This window comes from Triticum aestivum, chromosome 5D, assembly GCF_018294505.1.
Source record: "Triticum aestivum cultivar Chinese Spring chromosome 5D, IWGSC CS RefSeq v2.1, whole genome shotgun sequence".
In the NCBI taxonomy this organism is placed as follows: Eukaryota; Viridiplantae; Streptophyta; class Magnoliopsida; order Poales; family Poaceae; genus Triticum; species Triticum aestivum.
The window spans coordinates 218,115,044-218,123,217 of record NC_057808.1 but is presented as its reverse complement, the minus strand read 5'-3'; the positions used below and the strand labels follow the sequence as shown (position 1 = coordinate 218,123,217).

General features: G+C 43.9%; 1 non-coding gene across 1 annotated transcript; it reads right to left on the bottom strand.

Annotated features, from left to right (window-relative positions):
• Window positions 1-4,631: 4,631 nt before the first annotated feature.
• On the bottom strand, window positions 4,632-4,703 carry TRNAR-UCU (transfer RNA arginine (anticodon UCU)). Its single transcript has one exon. It is a non-coding gene; the product is annotated as a tRNA-Arg (tRNA).
• Window positions 4,704-8,174: the final 3,471 nt, after the last annotated feature.

The window sequence follows — 8,174 nt, the reverse complement described above, 5'->3', positions numbered from 1 at the left end:
TTAAAGGCCGCTCGGGCGCAGTGTCCAAGTCGGACACGGCCCAGTAAGGCAGTAACTTTTTTTTTAATAATTTGGACGTGCAGAAAAAGAAAGAAAAGAAATACTAAACGGACTCCAAAAATCCCGAAATAAATTTTTCCTGTCCTCTAAAAATAAGCTGGACAAGATGAACATTTATTTGGGCCTAAAATGCAATTGTGAAAAACACGTATTTTTTCTAATTCAAATAAAATCAAATAAAATCCAAATAAAATCAAATATTTGTTTTTAATATTTTTCCTCCAATATTTCATTATTTTTGGAGAAGTCATATTATCCCCTCTCATATATTTTGATATGAAATATTTTTCGGAGAGAAAAATAATTAAAACAAATGATCCTTGTTTCGATATTTGATAAAATTCAAATACGAAAATTGTGAAATCCCCAACTCTCTCCGTGGGTCCTTGAGTTGCGTGGAATTTCTAGGATCGCAAAACAAATGCAATAAAATATGTTATGCATGATGATCTAATGTATAACATTCCAAATTGAAAATTTGGGATGTTACAAACCTACCCCCCTTAAGATGAATCTCGCCCTCCAGATTCAGGTTGGCTAGAAAATAGGTGAGAGTGGTCCTTCCGTTGATCTTCCTCTCGCTCCCAGGTGGCTTCCTCCTCGGTATGGTGGCTCCACTGAACTTTTGAAAACTTGATAACCTTGCTGCGGGTGACTCGGCTGGCATATTCGAGAATCTTGACTGGTTTCTCCTCATAGGTCAAATCACTATCCAGCTGAATCGCTTCCAATGGCACTGTATCTCTCAGGGGTATCTCAGCCATCACTGTGTGGCACTTCTTCAGCTGAGAAACATGGAACACATCATGAACTCCCGACAATCCTTCGGGCAATTCCAACTTGTAAGCAACTTCTCCCATACGTTCCAAAACTTTGTATGGTCCTACAAAACGTGGCGCTAACTTTCCCTTAACTCCAAAGCGCTTCACTCCTCGAAGTGGTGTTACTCGAAGATACACTCTGTCTCCGACTTCGTAAACTGTCTCCTTGCGTTTAGAATCCGCTTAACTCTTCTGCCTGGATTGGGCTACCTTGAGCCTATCGCGAATCAACTTCACCTTCTGTTCAGACTCTTTAATCAAATCTGGTCCAAACAACTGGCGGTCTCCAACTTCGTCCCACAACAACGGTGTCCTGCACCTCCTTCCGTACAGAGCTTCGAAAGGGGCCATCTTCAAACTGGATTGATAACTGTTGTTGTAAGAGAACTCTACATAAGGCAAATTGTCATCCCAACTAGATCCATAATCTAGCGCACAAGCTCTCAGCATATCCTCCAAAATCTGATTGACTCTCTTGGTCTGTCCGTCTGTCTGTGGATGAAAGGTTGTACTGAACTCTAGCCTGGTACCCAAAGTTTCGTGCAACTGATTCCAAAACTTTCAAGTAAATTGGGTTCCTCTATCTGATACAATGGTCCTCGAAACTCCATGCAGACATACGATCCTGGTCATGTATATCTTTGCCAACTTAGCACTTGTATAAGTGGTCTTTACTGGGATGAAATGAGCTACCTTCGTCAAACGATCGACTACAACCCATATCGAGTCATAGCCTGAACGAGTCCTGGGCAATCCTGTGATAAAATCCATGCCTAGCTTATCCCACTTCCATTCGGGTATCGGCAATGGTTGTAGCAATCCTGCTGGCTTCTGATGCTCTGCCTTCACTCTCTGACATACATCACAAACTGCTACATACTCCGCAATATCCTTCTTCATTCCGGTCCACCAGAAACTGTCCTTTAAATCCAGGTACATCTTGGTATTTCATGGGTGAATCAAATATGGTGAATCATGGGCCTCTTGCAAAATCAACTTCCTGATCTCTGGATCATTGGGCACATAAACGCGGTCCTCAAACCATAAGGTATCTTGTTCATCCTGACGAAATCCCTTGGCTTTTCCTTTGCTCATCCTTTCCTTTATCTCAGCAATCTCCTTATCTGTCTTCTGAGCTTCTCTGATCTTATCCATCAAAGTAGACTGAATCTCCAATGCTGCTACAAAGCCTCTTGGAACTATTTCCAAACATAGTTCACAAAGATTCTTGGGTAACTCCTTGGGTAACTCTCCGGTCATGAGTGTGTTGACATGGCTCTTGCGGCTCAACGCATCAGCTACTACGTTAGCCTTCCCTGGGTGATAATGCAATCTCATATCATAATCCTTAATGAGCTCCAACCATCTCCTTTGCCTGAGATACAACTCCTTCTGCGTGAAAATGTACTTCAAGCTCTTGTGATCCATGTACACCTCACAATGGTTTCCGATGAGAAAATGCCTCCATGTCTTCAACGCATGCACTACGACTGCTAACTCAAAATCATGTGTAGCAGAATTCAACTCATGGGGTTTAAGCTGTCATGAGGCATATGAAACAACTCTTCCCTCCTGCATAAGTACGGCTCCAAGTCCTCGACGAGAAGCGTTGCAATATACTTCATAATCCTTGCGTTGATCTGGCAGAATCAACACTGGCGCTGTAACCAAACGTTTCTTCAACTCCTGGAAACTAGCCTCACATTCCTCCGGCCAATTGAACTTGGTGTCTTTCTTCAACAACTCCGTCATAGGCTTTGCAATCTTCGAGAAATTCTCAATGAATCTCCGGTAATATCCTGCGAGTCCAAGAAAACTCCGGATCTCTCCAACTGACGTGGGTGATTCCCAATTTGTCAGAGTGTTAACCTTGGTGGGATCTACTGCTATTCCTTCTCCGGATATAACATGTCCAAGGAATCCAACTTCGTTTAACCAAAACTCGCACTTGCTGAACTTGGCATATAACTGATGTTCTCTGAGCTTTCCAAGTACCAAACGCAAATGCTCCTTATGCTCTTCTTCATTCTTCGAATAGACCAGAATATCATCAATGAACACTACGATGAACTTATCCAAAAACTCCATAAACACTTTGTTCATCATGTTCATGAAATAGGCAGGTGTGTTAGTCAGGCCAAATGACATAACGGTGTACTCATATAGCCCATACCTTGTGGTAAAAGCTATCTTGGGTATATCCTGCTCTCGAATCTTCAACTGGTGGTATCCTGGTCGCAAATCAATCTTGGAAAATACTTTAGCTCCTTGTAGTCGGTCAAACAGATCATTGATCATCGGCAGTGGGTACTTGTTCTTGATTGTTACTTCATTCAATCCACGATAATCAACAACCATCCTGAACGATCCATCTTTCTTCTCCACTAGAAGTACTGGTGATCCCCAAGGTGACGAACTTGGGCGAATATATCCTTTATCCAATAACTCCTTAATCTGCTTCTTAATTTCTTCCAAATCCTTAGCGGGCATCATGTACGGTCTCTTAGATATTGGCCCTGTGCCTGGCAAAAGCTCAATCAAAAACTCAATGTCTCTATCCGGTGGCATGCCTGGCAACTCCTCTGGAAATACGTCAGGGAAATCCTTCACCACGGGTACTTCCTCCTGTACAACTCCTGATAAGGAATTCACTTGAGTCCTCTTCGGAACATGCCGGGATACATACTTAATCCTTCTTCCTTCTGGGGTAGTAAGCCAGATCGTCTTACTGGCGCAATCGATGTTTCCTCCATACATCGATAGCCAATCCATTCCCAAAATCACATCCAAACCTTGCGACTCCAAAACTATTAGGTCTGAGGGGAAAACATGCCTACCTATGGCCAATGGCATCTGAAAACATCCTTGGCTTGCCATATACTCTGCTCCTAGCGAGGTTACTAACATAGGTGTTCTAAGGACTTTGGTGGGCAACTTAAACTTATCCACAAATCCCCTTGATATGTATGAATGTGATGCACCAGTATCAAAAAGAACGATTGCAGTAAATGACTTAACCAGAAACTTACCTATTACTGCATCAGGCTGTGCTTCAACCTCCTCCACGTTAACGTGGTTCACTTGTCCTCTGTTGAAAGGTTTCGGCTTCTTCCCCGAGCTTCCATTGCCATTCCCATTCTTAGCTTCAGGACATTCATTGGCATAATGTCCAGTCTTCTGGCATTTGTAGCAAGTGACGTGGCTCAGATCCTTCTTGGCTGGGGTTAATGGGTTGGTACGGTTCTGTCTATTGCTTCCTCCGTTCCCATTGCCATTCTTGGGGCCACTATGATTGTGCGAGCTCCCTCCATTGTGATTGTGACCTCCATGGTTATGCTGAAGGTGTCCTCCCGAGTTCGGGGTAAAACGAGGCTTCTGATGAGCTCCTGTACTGTACTTTCCTTATCCATACTTCCTCTTACGGCTCTCAATCTGCTGCTGCTTCCCTTCAATCATGAGAGCTTTGTCTACCAACTCCTAGTTGTTAAAAGTTGCCACCATCAACTGCATGCTCAACTCATCATTCAGTCCTTCCAGAAACTTCTCCTGCTTAGCTGCATCCGTAGCAACGTCATCTGGGGCATAACGTGCTAACTTACTGAAATCCTCCACGTACTGGCCTACGGTACGTCCTCCTTGGCGTAAGTTGCGAAACTCACGCTTCTTCATGGCCATAGCTCCTGCTGAAACTGGTCCCATGTGACAGTGTCAATGGGGTGGGTGGCTGTGTAGAATAGATAGAAATAAGATTGCGTCCAATAGGATTTGAACCTATACCAAAGGTTTAGAAGACCTCTATCCTATCCATTAGACAATGGACGCTTTTCTCGGCGGCTCTCCTAGGCTTCCCTCATCTGGGATCCCTGGGGAAGAGGATCAAGTTGGACTACTTAACTGGGGGATTCACCACAAATACTACTTTGGCTCATTATTGCCGCCCCACCATGATGCTGCGGGTCCATCAAGCTGATGTGCGGCAAAACGTACTCTCTCCGCATCTGTGCATCCTGCAATGGTCAGCTCCCTTCCAACCTTGCGGAGCCAATCATCTGCCACAATCGGCTCGGTGCTACTAGAGAACACCAGCGGATTCAGCCTAAGAAAACGGGCTAAGTGATTAACAGGTGGTGATGGTGGTGGGTTGTTGTTGTTGTTATTGTTGCTGCCTTGATTCTGAACTAGCGCTTGCATCAGGGTATTCTGCTGCTGAATCAACTGAATGATCTCCGGTGGGAAAACAAATCCGGTGTCGCGTCTCGGAGGCATCTGATGGGTTTAGAAAATATGAGAAATAGGATAGAATGAGATCTAGAGGGAAAACACTACCCATATGCACATGAGACAAACACAATCATATCACTCCAATCAATTCAAACAAGGCATACAATCGATCTAACTATCGTTACAAAGTGCTTGGACTATACTATATACATGGTGGAATACTACTACTAATTTGGTGGTCTACTAGATAAATTGATCGGTCGAAGACTCCATGATATCTGCTCCGGCTTCATCCTCCCAATCATCATCACTGGGGTCCGAGTCTGTGTCGTCGATGATGATGTAGTTCTTCGGGCAAGTAGAATCGTCATCTTCTCCTCCTGGTGCTGGGTCTCCCATGAATACTCCGATCTTCTTTATCAGGTCGTCATTCTTCTCCACTAGTGCGACGATTTCCTCCATATAATCCTCGTGTGTAGCCTTGAGTTCTTCCTCCAGTTCCATGATCCTAGTCTTTGCCTTCTTCAGATCTATCATGTCTGCGCACATCTGGTTCTCCTGGCGACGAATGTGCTGGTTTAACTCCTGGATGAAAGCTGCAATAGATCTATCCTTCTTGGTGCTGATCATCTCCCATTGCTCGTCTCGGCGCCCACAAATCTGATAGATAGTATCCTTGAGATCATTGTGGTACACTTCTCCAATGCGTCCCATGGTGATGTGGGCTGCCATGCTCTTTCCTAGACTCCAGGTTGGTGCATCGAAAGAAAACTCTATGGGCTCAGTGACTGGCGTGAACGCCCTTCCTGGAACTTGAACTTGAATCATCCAGCGCTCCTCTTCTGGTAGTGTGGCGTTCTAGGTCCCGGTGAAGCTTGGTATTCCGATGTTCAGGTACCTAGTAACTTCCTTCAAGTGTCGTCCAAAAGGTGTATCCTCATCTGGTTGCGCGAACTTGTTCCTTGCATCCGCCATCCTAAAAGAGTGGAACAAAGGAGAGGAGTCAGAAATGAGAAGAGAGTAGTAATCTAGGGCTTTAGCTTAGTGGTCGTGTCCTACAGTCAGCGTGTGCTTTGATACCATCTTTATAGCGACCAGACCTCAAACAGTCTAGTCTCTGTGCATCAGTGTCATCCCTGGATCGGTAATGCTGACACGCACAGTACTTGAAGGATTTATAACAGAGTAGCAATCACACACTTATTACATCGAATAGTCTCAAGAGAGAACTTAATACAATAAATATGGCTTAAGGCCATCTAAAAACGATAACAGCGGAAGGCTTGGAAGATAAAGTGAGTCCATCAACTCCAACGGCATCACAGAGTATAAGACCACGACCTATGGCACCTTACTCGTCGTCTGAATAGTCTGCAACATGAACGTTGCAGCCCGAAAACGGGTCAGTACATGGAATATGCTGGCGAAGTAACACATAGAGAGTAATGAACAGAATAATGCTATCACTACATGCATATTTGGCTGGTGGAAAGCTCTATGGTTACAGTTTGCGAAAAGCCAATTTTTTCCTACAAAAAAGGAATATATTTTATTTAACTACATAGTTGGTTGAAAATATTGAGAAGGTAAACCACCTCTCAATCCCAATTAAAAGTAATCATTAACAACCCAACAAATTAATTAAGTACATGATGATGAGATTCACATGATAATTCAAGAACTAGATACTCAAGATGTCCATAACTGGGGACACGGCTAACCATGATTAGTTTATACACTCTGCAGAGGTTTGTGCACTTTTCCCCACAAGACTCGATCTCCTCCGTTGGATTTCTTGCACTACATGGTGTTTGAGAAACGGATGATCGAGACACAGTCTTTCAGAAGCGTTAGCACCTTACGATGGGTAGACAGTTACACCTACTTTCCCCTACATCTGCTAGTCTACCACTTTAAGAGTTCACATGACTTAATCAACTATGCTAGAGCCCATAATAGCATGTGGCTGCACACGGAAGTTTCTAGTATGAATAATCTCATGATCCCTTTGAGCCTGGGTGGCGGTCCATAGGAGAATCACACGGTACCCCGGGATTTCTAAAAAAAATACAGGCAATCACTGGGTTCCCCAGGTGCCTCAATCCACCCAGTGGTTTATTTAAGTAGCCACCTTAAGTTGAACCATTATAATTAACAATCTCACATCCGTCATGGAAAATTCACTCAAACCCAATCGACTTCTACGAGCATAGCATAGCAGAACAAGCATAACGTAGTAACTCCCAGGGTTTGATAATAAACAGGGCAATAGGTACTACCTCATCTACTTCCCAAAACCCACATGTTAATCAGATCCTAATCATGCAATTGTTTGAGGGTTGAATCTAATGCATAAAAGCTGGGTATGAAAGGGATATGATCAAAGTGTTACTTGCCTTGCTGATGATCCGTGAAACCTAGAGACTCGTAGTAGCACGCTTCGCACTCCGGGTACTCTATCGCAAACAAACAATACATACATAAGCAATCAAGCAAGGGTGCACGGGTAAAACTCGAAATAAGAGATCTAACCAGAAAGTTCAACTTAAGAACTCCGGTTTGCAAAAAGAATCAAATCGAACGAAGCAACGAAACACAAACGGCGAAAGAAACAAGCTTCGTTTACTAATCTGGACCTAAGTCAAATTTCATAGTAGCAAAAACTTGTTTAGGTTGGTTAAACAGAAAGAGGGTTTCGAGACGAAACTCTAGGCGCTTGAATCGCCTGATTCCGATAAACGAGCGAAAAGTTATACTAAAACGAACAACAGATCGGAAATCGCGATCGAGAATAATCGCGGAAAATCCGAGAAAAAGAAAAACTGACGAACAGGCTAACGAACGAACGTTCGATGTCTGCAGTTAAACGATGAAAACTCGTTCGTTAAAACGAACATATGGACGAACGTCCGCGAAATAAGTAAACCGAAAAAAAACTAAACCGATCTATAAAAAAACAAACCGCGGTTTTTTTTAAAAAACCGGGCGGTTCTCTAAAGAAAACTGCCGCCGGCGGCGGGTCGCTACCTCCGGCGAGGTCGGGCGGCCGCGGAACGGGTCCGACGGGCGGCG